The 16182-nt window shown below is 39.2% G+C and overlaps 1 non-coding gene across 1 annotated transcript; it reads right to left on the bottom strand.

Annotated features, from left to right (window-relative positions):
• Positions 1–732: 732 nt before the first annotated feature.
• Positions 733–836, bottom strand: LOC122102092. The gene has a single exon (XR_006146456.1). It is a non-coding gene; the product is annotated as a U6 spliceosomal RNA (small nuclear RNA).
• Positions 837–16182: the final 15346 nt, after the last annotated feature.

Genomic DNA, 16182 nt, shown 5'->3' with positions numbered 1-16182 from the left:
GAAAGTTTCCCTTTCTCCACACTCTCACCAGCCAACATTATTACCTTTTGAGTTTTTTTTTAAAAGGGCAGGTTTTTACTATGTGCAGGACCCAAGATAACCTCAGACCCAAATCCTTTTACTCCAACCTCCTAAATGCTTCGAATTACAAGCCTTTACCACCACACCTGGTTCTTTTGATTTTTTTGATGAGGGTTATAATAGTTATGAAGTAGTATCATAGTAATTTTGAATTGCATTTCTCTAATGACTTCTGTTTACAAAGCATTAAGCCAGCATAGAAGTGGTATTAAACACAACTTTGTAAACCCACTGGCAATTTTCTTTGGGCCTGGCTTACTTCACTTAATATAATTTTTTACAAGTCTTTCCATTTCCTAACAAATGAGGCAATGTCATTCTTTCTGATGGAGGCATAGAATTCCATTGTGTATATATACCACATTTTCTTGATCCATTCATCTAGAAGGGACATCTGAGTTGGTTCCATATCTTAGCTATCATAAATAATGCTGCAATAAACATAGTTATGATAGTAGTTTTAGTATGGTCTTGTTTGTGGTCATTTAGGTAAATCCCCAAAAGTGGGATTGCTGGGTCAAAGGGAAGCTTTATGTGGAATCTTTTGAAGAACCTCCATAATGCTTTCCAAAGTGGTTGAACACGTTTACATTCCCACCAACAATGCTGTATGGGTTCCCTTGTGGCCACATCCCCTCTAGCATCTGTTGTAAAAATATGGAACGCTCCACGAATTTGCATGTCATCCTTGTGCAGGTGCCATGCTAATCTCTGTATCGTTCCAATGTGAGTGTATGTGATGCTGAATTGAGCACAGAATATTTTTTATGTCTAAAGTGCAATTGATTTTTTTAAACTACACAATTCAAAAAAAGGAAGTTCAATAGAATTGTCGTAAAATTTTACAACCATATATTTCTTTTTTATTTTTATTTTTTGTGAACATACTGTACAGAGGGGTTACAATTACACGGGCAAGATAATGAGTACATTTCTTATCAAGCATTGCAGCCTCCTCCTTTGTTTACTCTTCACATCTCTTCCCAGCCTCCTCCCCCCGCCTCCCCCACCCAATCCTCTCCTCCCCCCTCCCCCCGCACCAAAGTTGTAAAGTTCGTTTTCGACATGACAACTTGTACTTCTCATTGTTGCAACGGGTCCACCTGTATCCTTAAATGCCTTGTTTTTCCCCATCTCCTCCACAAATTATACCGACATCAAATATAGTGAAAGCAGGGGTTATACTGTGGGGGAGGGACATACAAAGCAACAAAGAAATAATCTTATAAATGCATAAGAAACAAATGCATGAAAGAAAATAAACATTTAAATACATATCTAAGGGTTCATTTTCCTAACATCACATTATCTGACCTTTTTTGCTTGACTCATACATATACTAGATATTGCAAATAAGGGAAACCATGGGACCTATGTTTCTTTGGGCTTGGCTTACTTCACTTAATATAAATTTTTCCAAGCCTTTCCATTTCCTAACAAATGGGGCAATGTCATTCTTTCTGATGGAGGCATAGAATTCCATTGTGTATATATACCACATTTTCTTGATCCATTCATCTACTGAGGGGCATCTGGGTTGGTTCCATATCTTAGCTATGGTAAATAATGCTGCAATAAACATTGTTGTGCTGGTAGCTTTAGTGTGGTCTTGTTTGTAAACATTTGGGTAAATGCCCAAAAGTGGGATTGCTGTTTCATAGGGGAGCTCTATGTGAAGTCTTTTGAGGAACCTCCATACTGCTTTCCAAAGTGGTTGAACAAGTTTACACTCCCACCAACAATGAAGTAAGGTTCCCTTCTATCCACATTCCCTCCAGAATCTGTTGTTATTAGATATTAGAGTTCTTGATTTTTGCCATTCTAACTGGGGTGAGGTGGTACCTTAATGTTGTTTTGATTTGCATTTCTTTTATGGCTAGAGAGGTTGAGCATTTCTTCATGTGTCTATTGGCCATCCTTCTTTCTTCTTCAGAGAAGTTTCTCTTTAAGTCTTTAGCCAACTTATTTCATGGGCAGTTGTAGAACCATACATTTCTTACATAAGCACACATTTAAGAATAAAGTCAAGATTGACATGTCAAAAACAAAATAATTCCAGATGTTTGTTATTCAAGAAACGTATAGGAGGAGGAATTCAACTATTCTGTACAAGGCACCTGTCATAATGAACACTGCAGCAAGTGTTAAGGTTTGTTAAAAGTTTTAATGTTTTAAATATATTTAATTTTGGGAATTTGTTTATATATGCCAAAATTAGGACTGTTTGGCAAGTATAAAACTTTTCTATAAAGTATTTAAGCTGTTATAATAGCAGACATATCCTACTAAGTATGTACATTTCAGAATTTAGAGAAATTTTATTAATGAGAAGTCACAAAGTTTTGTGTAAAGAAGCAGAATAAAGAGTTCACACTTTGTTTACTACACAGTTTCTGTTAAAACTTTAGGGCTTCCTTAGTTTATATGTTAATGAGGAAAAATGATGATATAAGCCATAAACAAATAATGAAATGTGCCATAAATAGTAATCTTAGTGGGTAACTTTAAAGACTGCTCATATTCTATAAAACTCTTATTGAACATCACAACCTTAGTCAGTGTTAAATGTATAAGAATATGAGAAAATAGTAAAAGCTAATATGTAGCATATTTCAAATAGTTAAAACACTGATGTTTTTTATTTTATTAATTAATATTTAGTTATTGGTTTTCTTTATTTGTAGCATCGCTTTACTTGTTGACATATAGTGCAACTTTTTTTGGGGGGGCATCCAGTCATGGGGCCTGAACTCTGGGCCTGGGCCCTGTCCCTCAACTTTTCAGCTCAAGGCTAGTGCTCTGCCACTTGAGCCCCAGAGCCACTTCCGGCTTTTTTCTTTTTGCTTATGTGGTGCTGAGGAATCGAACCCAGGGCCTCAGGCATTCAAGGCAAACGTTATACCACTGAGCCACCTTCCCAGCCCTTGTACAACCTTTTGTAAGTCATCATTAGGAGGTGCTTTGAGAAGGTTACTTGGATGGCCAAACCAATTTTTATAGGTGCATGTTAATTTACAAAGAGGAAAATTAAGAACACAATATGTATTAAAAAATAGAGTCTGAATCAGGAGTGTTGATAAATGTTCACACCTAATATCTTAGCCCTAGGCTGAAGCAGTGGTATTACAGAGTTGAGGCCACAAAACGTGACAGACTGTGTTTTGTTTTGTTTTGTATTTTGATTTTGTTGGTGATGGGGCATGAACTCTGGGGCCTGGGTGCTGTCACTCAGCTCAAGGCTAGCGCTTCCACTTGAACCATTGCACCACTTCCATCTTTTTTGCTTATGGGTGCTGAGGAATCAAACCCTGGGCCTTATGCATGCAAGGCAAGCACTCTACCACTGAGCCACCTTCCCAGCACCTGAGAGACTGTGTTTAAAAAAAAACCATCTAAACAACATTTGCTTTCTGCTTTGGGTTATATAAGGAAATATATAAATATATTTTTATATTTTTGTGAATTGAACTTCTAAATTTATAATAACTTCAGCCACTTTATCCTTTTCAAAGTCATGAAATATCTCTGAGAGTTTGCTTCTGTGAAAATTGTTTTTGCATTTATAATTTCTTCTGAGTTATTTTTATTTTTATCAAAATAACTTTATATTTCATGTTGATGGGTTATCATACATCAAATGCCTTCAAATGTACATGTAGAGTTTAAAGATAGCAGTATGAATATTCTCATACAGCTCTTGTTTATCTGTTATGCACTTCCAGTATTATGATATTTCTCTCTCTTTCAATCTCTCCCATTTCCTCTCTTTCTCTTTCATGCTCCATGTCTGGTACTTAGGATTTCGGCTGGTCTACTATTCCTTCAGTATCCACTGGTTTTGTGGGAACATGATAGCGACCATCAGTTACCCTTGCATTCTTTAAGAGTTATAACAGTTACATGATATTATTCTTTGCCATTCAAAATGGCAAAACAGCAAATCTAGGAATTCCTTTTCATTTTATTACTATTATAAATTTTATCTCATAAAAATTGTTGGGATGGATAAGATACTGTGACCTGTGACCTAAAAGTTCTTTTTCTTGGGGCTGGGATAGTGGCTCAGTGGTAGAGTGCTTGCCTTGCATTCCTGAGGCCCTGGGTTCGATTCCTCAGCACCACCTAAGTAAAAAGAAAAAAGCCGGAAGTGGCGCTGGGGCTCAAGTGGTAGAGTGCTAGCCTTGAGCTGAAGATCTGAGGGACAGCACCCAGGCCCAGAGTTCAGGCCCCACAACTGGACCCAAAAAGAATTCTTTTTCTTTTACAAACAACCTTTTTCTTTTATTATCAGTTAGTAACTACATATAATGAAAACAAAGCTATCCTATGGAAAGTAGACTGAAGTTGCTCACAGGGATGAAAAACAAAGGAATGTGAGAAGTGAGTACAAAGGATGCCCATCATAGAGTACAGATCCTAGGAGCAATTTATCATGTACACTTTGTGAGAATGACAATGTGCTGGAAGTACAGGTTAAGTCACTGAACAACTGATATAGATATAGATATAGATATATACACATATTTATATCTGCATATTTATTTATATATGCATATATATGTTTTTATGCCCTTATATATGTACAAATGTATGTTACTATACACACAAGTACACGTATACATATACACATGTATACATGCACACATGGAGAAAGACACATAGTTACAGACAACACAAGTTTCAATAGTTGTTGAATATGCCTTGAGTGGAATGCTTGGAACCAAATATGTTGAAGATATATTTGTCTCTCAGAATTCTTTTACCACTCTTCTTATCTCTTAAAATTGATAGTTTTTGACAGATTTGATTTGCAAAATGTGGTACAAGTGATAGCAAATCACTCAGAAATCTCAGTAAGTAAAGGTCATATGGTGTTTCCTTGCTCCCCACAGAATGCTTGTTCTTGTAGACACTCTCAACAACCAAAGCAGCAGGAGAATACCCTGGTAAAGAATAAAGTTATAAAGCTTTAAATGGCATCCTTACTTGAACTCTTTTCCAACAGCCAGCATCAATTCCTAAGCAGATGAGGGAATCCTCAGAAGACTGGATTCTACATATACATTTAACCAACCCATGTGAAAAGTCTTATGTGAGAAATGCTGACTGAGGTCTTGCTGATTTCCTGGCTAAGAAAATAAGGAAAAAAAGAAAATACTTTTTTAATTTAATTTAATTTTATTTGTGAACATACTGTACAGAGGGATTACAATTACATGGGCAGGATAATGCGTACATTTCTTACCAAGCATTGCAGCCTCCTCCTTTGGTTTACCCTTCACATCCCTTCCAAGCCTCCCCCTTCCCCCCCTCTTTGTTGCTTTGTATGTCCCTCCCCCACAGTATAACCCCTGCTTTCACTATATTTGATGTCAATATAACTTGTGGAGGAGATGGGGAAAAACCAGTTGTTTAAGAAAATATTTTTAATGTTTTAAAGTTTGAGAATAATTTGTAACCTGTCAACAAATGTGTAGAACACAATTATACCAAGTGAAAAAAAAATGCTGGCGTTTCATTTATGTGCTCTTGGCCTTGGCAAGTGATTTTAGGTGTGTCAACACAAGTAGAATCAGCAAAAATCAAGCCATCACTTCTTCATTTAAGATGCAAGGAAAGGATACAGGTTGACCCATTTTAACAATGAGATGTACAACACAGTCTATCAGAGTGGGGGTGAATGGGGAAGTTGGGGATGTGTGAAGGAAAACTATGGTAGAGGAAAAACAAATGATGGGGTAACAATGCTCAAGAAGAAATGTACTCATTACCTTACTTAGGTAACTGTAACCCCTATGTACAGTATATTTACAATAAAAATATATGTTAAAAAGATACAAGGAAAACTTCTGTACCTATAGGAATTTGTATTTGTCACACAAAAAAGTAAGGTATTGGTTTTAGGACCAGAGGCTATGAAAACTTTGGATACTCAAATTCTCTACATGAACACAGTATATTATTTACTTTAGAATCTGCCCACAAGCTAGTGCAGAGTAATTGCTATGAAAATTTTTACTACATTCTATCTTTGTAATGAAACATAAAATTATATGCACTATCAACAGGTACAATTTTTTTCAGGTAAATTTTGTCTGCAGTTTGTGGATGGAATTGGGAGAGCAATTTTGAAAAGCACAAATTTCATCACCAAGACCGGTCTGCAAATTGTAACAAGGAGCTAATGCAGCATCATTGAATAGTATGGAACTCTAAGGAGAAGTACTTGAATTGAGACAATATCAGAAAGTGTAACAATCCAAGGACTTTTTAGAAATTCAGCTGCTAGATTTCTCATGGAGAGCTTTCATAACACTTTGTGAAGCACAAGTCAGAACCTCACTGAAGTGTAGATGGTTTTCCCTCTCCTTTCTGTCATGCTCTGTCATTATCAATCAACATATAGCTAATCTTGAATAATCCTCTAATAACAAAATGTTGATGGAGTGTTTATATGTAGAAAATCTGGGAAGGCTAACTTGTTCCAATTAGGACAGTCTGTCTTCTATGACCCAGCAGAGAGAAAACCAGGTAAGCATCCATTTGTAACCTTCTGAATAATTCTGATTCTGCCCACATCAGTTATCTATCCATACCTGTGCATAAGTGAGAAGATTTTAAAAGCATTTAGTATTTAAAATTTAAACTTAAATATAGAATGAAATTAGTTCCAGTGCATTACATTAAGATATTTAGAGACAACTGAGAAACCTAAAGGTCTATAAGATTTATTTTTATTGGAAGTGAAGGAATATTGGAATTTGATTCTCTACGGTTTAAGCAATTTGCAGCAGACTTGATACTTATTAAATTTTGTATATTGAAAGGAATACAAGCCTCAACAATATGTCAATACTATCCTCTTATTTACCTCTAAAGGTTTATGCTTCTGGTCTCGTAATATTAAAACTTAAAAAAATTTTATCTGTAGCAAGTTGTGCAAAGGGGTTTCACTTCCTCATGTCAGTGTTGAATAGAGTGTATGTGCATTTCAATGTTCAGTGCATCTGGATCATTGTCAAATTTTCCATTTTTCTTCCTTCCCTTACCCCAAACCCACCTATCCCTTCAAATTTCCTACTTATAGTCTCACATATGTACATTGAGTGTTATGACTGTATTAGTCCGCCATTTCACTCTCCAGCCTTCTGCCCTACTCCCTTTAAGCCAAGATCCCCTTTTAAGACTTGTTTCAACTTCATGGTATTTTGTTAAATATCTCTACCTTTGGCATTTGGCTATGGGCTTGCCACATCCTCTCTTCCATGTTTGACCACATAAATGAGTATATTTCTCCACATTTCTAATCTCTGAATGGCTGAGATAGGTCTCTTTTACTATTCACCTTCTGTCCTAAATTTAGAATTGCACCTTCAGAGCCATCCTATAGAGTTTTTTTCTTCTCTACATACTGAAGATGGAAAGGAAATAATTTCCATGCTCTTAGCATTATGCTATCCATCATGAATTTCCATGCTTATCACTTCAGCAGTCTATGTTTAAGGACAATCTTCAAGTTCTGATGATAGGAGCATGAGTCAGTTTTAATTATGCAGATTCCACTATGTAGTGAGCCCTAAATTTTCAATAAATTTCTAGTAACTTTTTATTAATAATTTAAAAAGTTTTATTTCAGTATTTGAAATCCTGCCCCAATTATTTTAAAAGTTTCACAATATGTTAGACTGCACTTTTCCCCCCATTTTCCCCACTAGTTCAGGTTAAGTCTCCTTTGGCTTTATTGTTTGAGAGGCCAAGGGATGAGGGTAAACAGAGAAATGATCATTATTCAGATATCTCCTTCCTCTTCTGTTTCTGCTATTATTGTTGAGAGGAAGACTGGAGCAGGGAACAAGAGTGATGGTTGACTTCACCATACAAGGGAGCATTCCTGGCATGTCAATTATTGTTTCTCAGTATAACTTAAACTGCTTACTCTTGCCTTCTCTGTAACAGTAACTGAACTGTGGCTTCCTTGGTGCAGGAGGAAGCACACTAACAGGTTACTACCTGTAAATTGGTATCTTATATCTCAGCTTACTACCAAAAATATAAAGCTTTGGCTACACAAATGCAAAGGTACTGATTGTCCAACAATACCTTAGTGAGCAGTAGACAATTCTACTCAGCTGCCCTCTCTTCTCATATCCTCCCCTTTACTCCCCTCCACTCATTTACCCTTCCATTCCTTCTTTCTTTGTCTCTCTTTCCTCCATATCAATCTCTATCTTCTCTCCTTTTCTTTTCCAGTAGCAAGTGATTTGGTTTATCAGACCACACATAAATAATTGAACAAATATTTATTTCTCCTCTTTTTGTGATTATTTATTAAGAAGTGAGTTCTAGCACAGCACCAGGGGCTTACACCTAGATACACAGTAGGTTCAAATTTGACAATTGCAATTCCAAGCTATTTTAAGTAGATAAACCTAAGACATTCTTTTCTCCACTTGTGGTAAAAGGAAGAAGTGAAGGTGTGGCTCAGGTGGTATAGAGCAAACATTGAGAATTAAAGCCCAGATAGAGCTCAAGGCCATAAGTTCAAATCCCAGTACCAGCACAATATAAAAAAAAACTGAGTCCTTTGTCTTTGAAAAGGGATATTTCTCCAAAAATTCATACCCCGGGAAAATTTCAAAGTCCAAGACTCTTTGTAAGTCTCTTTCACATCTTAAACTGATTCCTCTGCTTGATTCACATTGTGGAAAATAGGAGTCACACTTCACATTAAAAAGTATGTGCATTGCTGAATAGTTCTTACCATTTTTAATGTAAAGGAAGCATGAGAGAGGAATTCACCTCACTTGGGTGATTTAGGTTTGACTCACTGACAGACTTTTGCAAGTAAATGAGGGTCTGTTTACACATAAAGAAGTCTATACAGTTGGTTTTCTAGGAGAGAGAACAAAGTAGCTGTTGTCCAAGTTTGAATCAGAGTAAGTTTATTCTGATGATATTGCAAAGAGAAGCTCATCTCATAGAACACTATGCAGACAGTAATTTCAAAAGGATGAAAAACCCATGTCTATGTTGTGAAGAGCCAAGTTTTCGCAAACAAAAAGCAGTTTCCTTAGCCATGAAAATATAAGTTAGAGTAAAAGGAAATATGTTAAATATAGTTAATGGCTGAGTGACATGTGTAAAAGAGTTCTGTAACCACAACTAAACTATAAATTTTTCATCATGTCCCTAACAAGAATCTGCAAGATAGGCCTGGCTAAATCTGTCATAGAGGACTGGGTTCATGCAATTGTCAGTTTTGTTTAGGGTCCAATATCTTCTACAGTCGCTTGGGCTGCAAACCGCTCATACCACATGCAGTGTCTGGAAAAACATGCTGTCTTGCTAGGCAACTAAGGGATTTTTGTGCCACTGTGAATATCTATCGTTTTTCTTATAATTATACCTGCCAGTGTGAAGTCATTTCTCAATAAGAATAATAGTTTCTGTACCCTTTGTTCCACTAACAATTCTCAGATGTAAATATAGCCGGGAGCCCGTGGCTCATGCCTATAATCCTAGCTACTCAGGAGGCTGAGATCTGAGGGTCACAGTTCAATGCCAGCCCAGGCAGGAAATTCCATAAGATTCTTATCTCCAATAAACCACCGGAAAACTGGAAGTGGAGCTATGTCTCAAGTGGTAGAGCTCTTGCCTTGAGCTGAAGAGCACAGGGACAGCACCCAAGCCCAGAGTTCAAGTCCCAAGACTGACCAAAAAAAAAGTATGTATATATATATATATATATATATATATATATATGTATGTATATATATAAGTATAAATGATGAGATGAATTACATTTAAATATAAATCAATATTTATAGATCTATATGTTTATAAATATATTTGTAATTAATGTCCAAAGAGTACATCTGAAGATTTTGGGGAAAATGTAGTGTGTCTAAAAGCTTATTACTGATCCATCATACTTTCAATCATTTTTTCCATTTATTACAATGTCTGGAGTACCAAGACAATGATTATTTTATTCCTTACAATTTTGGATTAGAAACACCTACTTACTTGGTATGAAACCTACCAAAATGTGATCTTGAAACCACACACCACAAACTGGACATATACATCAATTTAGCAACTTATAGGTCTCAAACTTTTATTTGAATCCTGTATCTCGTATACATTGTTTCCTTCGAGTCAGCTACATATACAAACATGCCTAGATTTTCATCCTCACATGACATAGTAAACGTAACATTGTAATAAAAAATAATATGATATTAAAAAACACCTATGCAAAAGTAATTAAATTTTATTTTTTAAATTTAATACACTATTGAAATACTGATGAAAGAGCAGCTGAGAGGATGTTTCAAATATTAGAGTGCCTGCCTAAAGAGCATGTTTTTTATTCCAAGCATCATTATTTACATCCTTCCTTCTCCCACATAAAAAATAAATAACTACAGAATTAACCTACATGTTCCTTAATCACTCATTGAAGAAAGAAATTGTAATATATATATATATATACATATACACAATGAGGTACTATTTAGCCACACATAATTATGAAATCATAATATCTTCAAGAAAATAGAACTGGAAACATTCATATTAAAGCAATAAGCCATACTGTGAAAAACAAATACTAGATTTCTCATATGCAGACTCTAGACCCAGAAAATAAAATGAATAACCCAGGTGTAATAGATAGAACTGATTAAATTTGGAAAAAAGTAAGAGGAGATGAAGAGAAATACTGTGGAGTAAATATGTTCAAATATTTCATAAGTTAGTATGATGACATAATAAAACATAACTATAAAAATAGGCTAATGAAATTAATAAAAGGAATAAAATTTAGCAAGCTACATTATATGGACGTATGTGTATAACACAATAAAATACCTTGTGAAATTAATATTTGCTAATAAAAAGGCAAAATTTAATTCCAGTTGTTATAGATTCATATGTTAATTTCCATTTTTTGCTCAGATATTTCCCTGATAAAGTAAAAGGAGAAATAGGTTTTGTTCATTTAAATTATTCCAGTTAACTACTGTCAATGTGAAATTGTTCAACTTAATTATTACATTAGAATATTTCCAATGTGCTCTTCAAAATATTACCCCATAGCTATATACTTTTTGCTATTTATTGAATATGTTTCATTTACTTAATTAGTATAGGCCATTTTCTGAATGTAGTTTGGTTTATGCAACTAAGATATATAATATCTGACCAGGAAATCAATTATTCAAACAGTTTTTATCAAAAATGCCTATAACAAAATAAAGAGGTAAATCCAAAGTATGTATATTTGAAGACTATACCTGTTTAGTCCTCTTCTCACATTCCCCATTCCCTTCTTGAAAATAATACACATTGTAAGGAAATGCTTTAAATGTTTTACAGAAATAGGTTGACTTTAGACCAATGAGTTACTCTATGCTGCATTTTTATTTACATTAAATACAAAAAAGCAAAATTATTACCTTATCATTTTCCTTAGACTTTATACTCATGTTTAAGCTCTGATGGGTGACAGATAAAGATATATACATTTTTGAACAGTGGCTAAATTTAGGCTGAGGAATTTATGTACAACTATACTCTTGCAGATAAGCCTCATCAGTGCTGAGACCACGATCGCAAAATGTTAACCCAAGGTCTTAACAGTCTCTGATCACCCTGAACATCCCACCCCCAAGAAGATGTCACTACCATCCTCAGACCAAGTGTAGACAAATCTCAGGACATCTCACACATCTGGAATGGCTCATAACACATCTTGGCATTTCCTAACTGTACACACCAAAACTCAGCTACCTTATTATTGGTTGTAGGTCATGGGGTTTGAATTCTAGACCTGCACGCAGTCCCTCAGCTCTTCAGCTGAAGGTGGGCGCTCTACCACTGGAGGTACAGCACCACTTCTGGCTTTCGGGTGGTTCACTGGAGATAAAGTCTCACAGATTTTCTTGTGCAAGCTGGCTTTGAACCGCGATCCTCAGATCTCAGCCTCCTGAGTAGCAACGATGACAGTTATAAGCCACTGGCAGTGACCGGCTTCAGCCACCTTCTTAGACACAGGGGAAACCCAAATCATCAGGCCACAAACCACATGCAACCCTTCAATTCAGACTTTGTCACCAGCATCCAAAACCATTCTTCCATGGATGGAGAGCATATAATTGACACTACCATCCCACCCCTGCTCCCATTCACCCACTCCCTGCCTGCCACAGGCCATGACCTCTGGAGTTCTTGGTAAGGCACCGCCCACCCTGCTATGGCTTCACACTGGGGCAAACCTGGAGAATTCTTAGAAATGTCTGTACAGTGAGGCCAGCATCTGGTCTCCCAACCCCAGCAACCCCACTACTTCACCATCCCTTGCAAGCAAGGAAGGGGTGTCTTTCTTTCTTGTTTTTTTTTTTTTTTTTTTTTTTTTGGTTGAGGGGCTTGAACTCAGGGCTTGGGTACTGTCCCTGATGACTAATTTTCCTCCAGGCCAGTGCTCTACCACTTGAGCCACAGTGCCACTTCCGGTTGGAGATTGGAGATGAAGCTCTTGTAGGACTTTCTTGCCTGTGCTGGGAAAAGATATCCTCTGGATCTCAGGCTCCTGAGCAGCCAGGATGGCAGGTGTGGGATGACAGGAGTGAGACACCAGCTCATGGTGTAAGGTGTCTAGTCCTTCAAAATTTCCACCTAGTCCTCCTCTAGATGCTACCACCTAGACACCCCTCCATCTCCATCAGGGAGAGCAAAGGAAGGCTCAGAATCTGGGTGGGGCCATGGGAATTAAAGGGCCCGCTTCATACCAGTAGCCGTCTCTAAGCTCCCATCTGCTTCCTCTGGATTGCCTGGTCATCCAGGGCAGATCAGACCCACTAGGAGTTCTGGGGCCTGCCCTATACCCTCCTGCCCAACTCAACCAATATCTGAGGATTTCTGAGGCCAGCTGCTCTATGTCCCAGTGGAAGACTTTGGGAAGGTTTCTGATAACTGGATCCAGGGGTGCCCAGGGCAGAAGTAGTGTCCAACTCCCCTCTGTCAATGGAGACAGAAAGCATGGATTGATCTACTAAGAGCTTTAGGGCATAGTCAACCACCTGTCACCAAGGTCCCTGGGAGAACTGTTTTATAGTGACAGCCCTGGGGCCTGACCTCGGGGCCCTGGCGCTGTCACCCACTTTCTTTGTCTCCAGGGGAGCGCTCTTTCACCTGAGCCACAGTGCCACTTCCAGCCTTTTCTGTGTATGCAGGACCTAGGAATCGAACCCATGCTTTCCTGTGTGCTAGATGAGCGCTCTACCTCTAAGACACAGTCCCAGCCTTGGATAGCTTTTTTTCTGCGACCCCTCAGGCCTGTCTCGGGACAATCTCGCATATCTATACCAAGGCTCACACATCCACATTGAGTCTCTCACCAGCATCCCTGGCTAGACATGTTGTCCATCATATTCAGCACCTTTGATCTCTGTGCTTCCTGTCAGATCCTCCTTGTTAAGCAAAACCCCCTTTTCAAGTTCTGCCTCCAAGAAGCCCATTCCGATCACCTAGGCAGAGCTGGCGAGTCTCCACTGTGCAGGTTGCTGGCCTTGTCATGCTCTGCCTTCCATTCAGTGTGGGTTGCGAGTGCACGAAAGGGAAGACCTGGATTCCAGCACCGGATTTCTGACAGCCCTGATATACCACCCAGGGACAAGTATTGTATAACACTCCATGAGAGGGGGCTCAAGGCCCGGGCAATCTGTGGGCAACAAGATGAGGCCATTTCTTTGTGTGGGCTTGAACTGAGGATCTGGGAGCTTTCTCTCTGAGTTTTATTGTTCAAGGCTGGTGCTCTACCACTTGAGCCACAGCTCCACTTCTTGCTCTTTCGTGGTTCCATGGAGAGTAGAGTCTCATGGGCTTTCCAGCTTATGACTGGCTTCAAACTGTGATCCTCAGATCTCAGCCTCCTGAGTAGCCAGGATGACAGGCATGAGCCTGAGCCCCAGGTGACGGGCACCAAATGTTTTTTTTTGCTCCTATTTATCAACTGTCAACTAGCAAGCCCAAGTTAAAATAATCAGTTACAGGCGATCAAAGTCCACTCCTAAGTCAGTCAATCCAAGGAGATAAAGTGTCTTTGGAAAAGGCTAGTCTGAATTGGCTTAAGGGTGTTTGTGTGTGTGTGTGTGTGTGTGTGTGTGTGTGTGTGTGTGTGTGTGTGTGTGTGTGTGTGTGAGTGTCTGGGATACCTACCCTCAACTCTGCGGTGCCTCATCCTTCCAGCAGGGAGTGCATTCAGAATCCTGACCACAAGGAAGGTGGGTGAGAGAGGGTACCTAAGGTCACATCCAGAAGGATGATTCAAATTCTGTCCTGCAACTGAAGCCTGGACAGATAAAGAAAAGAAGGAGAGGTTTAGGGGAACATCAAGGGGAGCCCCTTACCTTTGACTACAAGTACCAGCAAGAAGACAGAATCCATCTTTCTTGGTAGTCATATAAAAGGTGTATACTGTAAATTTATTTTATGATTGTGTTGGTCCTAGGGCTAGAATTCAGGGCCTGGGTGTTATCCCTGAGCTTCTTTTGTTCAAGCCTGAGGCTCTACCACTTGACCACAGCACCACCTCTGGCTTGTGTGTGGGTTTGGGGAGGGAGATATTTTATGGGAGATAAGAATCTCACTGACTTTCCTGCCTGGGTTGGCTCTGAGTCATGACCATCAGACCTCAGCCTCCTGAACAGCCAAGATGATGGGTGGGAGCCATGAGCTCCTGACTGCCACCATCCATTTATAATCCCTTAGGCCCAGTGCCGGGCCACCCACACTGCACCTCCTTGTTGGGAGTAGGAAGCAGACAAGAGTGGGTTTGATAATTCAACAGCCTACCTATCTTTGAGCATTGTTCTGGGTCAATCTGATGGTGGCTTCTTCCTTATCCACAGCAATGACTTGGCTGTCACAAGAACAAATGTCCCCTGGGAGCTATCAGGTCTGGGGTCTTTCCTCTGTACCCCCCCCTCACCGAAATGAAACTCCGCAGCAAAGGGAAGTAGACACGGAGTGTTTTCATGGTCTTATAGCCAGGGTCTAGCCAGATAGGTGGGGGTATGGGTCAGAGGCATGGGATTGTGCTAGGCAGGGGGACAAGGTGACACCTCTTCATCCACTTTCCTTCAACGGTGTAGCAGAGGGATGTGGGGAAGGACTCATGGGATGGACAATGAATAACCATCACGGTCTAGCCGGGGTACAGAGGGGCTTACCTCATAAAGCTGGTTCAACAGGCTGAATGAAACAGCTCCTGACCCACAGCCCACCTCCAGAATGAGAGGGCCACCTTGGGTTCCAGGCACATGGGGATGCTGGACCACCTCCTCCAGCACCCATTCAACCAATTCCTAAGAGAGAGAGAAAGAGAGAGGGAGAGAGAGAGGGAGAGAGAGAGCAAAAGGGAGAGAAAGAGAGTGAAAGGGAGAGAGAGACACACACAGAGAGAGACAGAGGGAGAGAGGAAGAGAGGGACAGAATTACACTTAAGACAGGTGCTGGTGACTCAGGCATATAATCCTAACTACACAGGAGGCTGAGATGTGAAGATCATGGTTCATAGCGGGCCCTGGCAGGAATGTCTGTGAGAATCTTATCCTCTAAGAACCAACAGAAAACTGTAAGTGATGCTGTGTCATGTGGCAGACTGCTAGCCTTGATCTAAGGAGCTCGGGGACAGCATCCATGCCCAGAATTCAAGCCCTACGAATGACAAGAAGTGGATTTCCCAACACAAGAAGTGGACTGAATAACACCCACTGTCCTAGGAAGCATGCCAGAGAAGTCAGGCCAAGCTTCCTGTCAGCTGGAGGTCATGAGTAGGTCAACTGGCTATTCCATGCCTCATTTTCCCCAGCTGCAAAACTGAATGCATTGAAGGATCCCCTTCCTCATGGGAATAGGGTAATGATGAAAAACAGCCATGTTTTGTTTCATAATCCCACACCTGTTGCATGATTAATAACAGACCCCATCTGAGCTTTTTCTGGGTAACTTCCTGTCATATGCTCACAGAATTGTTGAGAACCGTATCTGACAGATGCTCCCTCTGTGCTGGTCCTGCTCAAGAGATCCTTCTTTATT

Source organism: Dipodomys spectabilis, unplaced genomic scaffold (assembly GCF_019054845.1).
Source record: "Dipodomys spectabilis isolate Male_0828 unplaced genomic scaffold, ASM1905484v1 ptg000738l, whole genome shotgun sequence".
Lineage (NCBI taxonomy): Eukaryota > Metazoa > Chordata > Mammalia > Rodentia > Heteromyidae > Dipodomys > Dipodomys spectabilis.
Note: the sequence above shows the minus strand (reverse complement) of the source record. Positions and strands in the feature narration are given on the sequence as shown.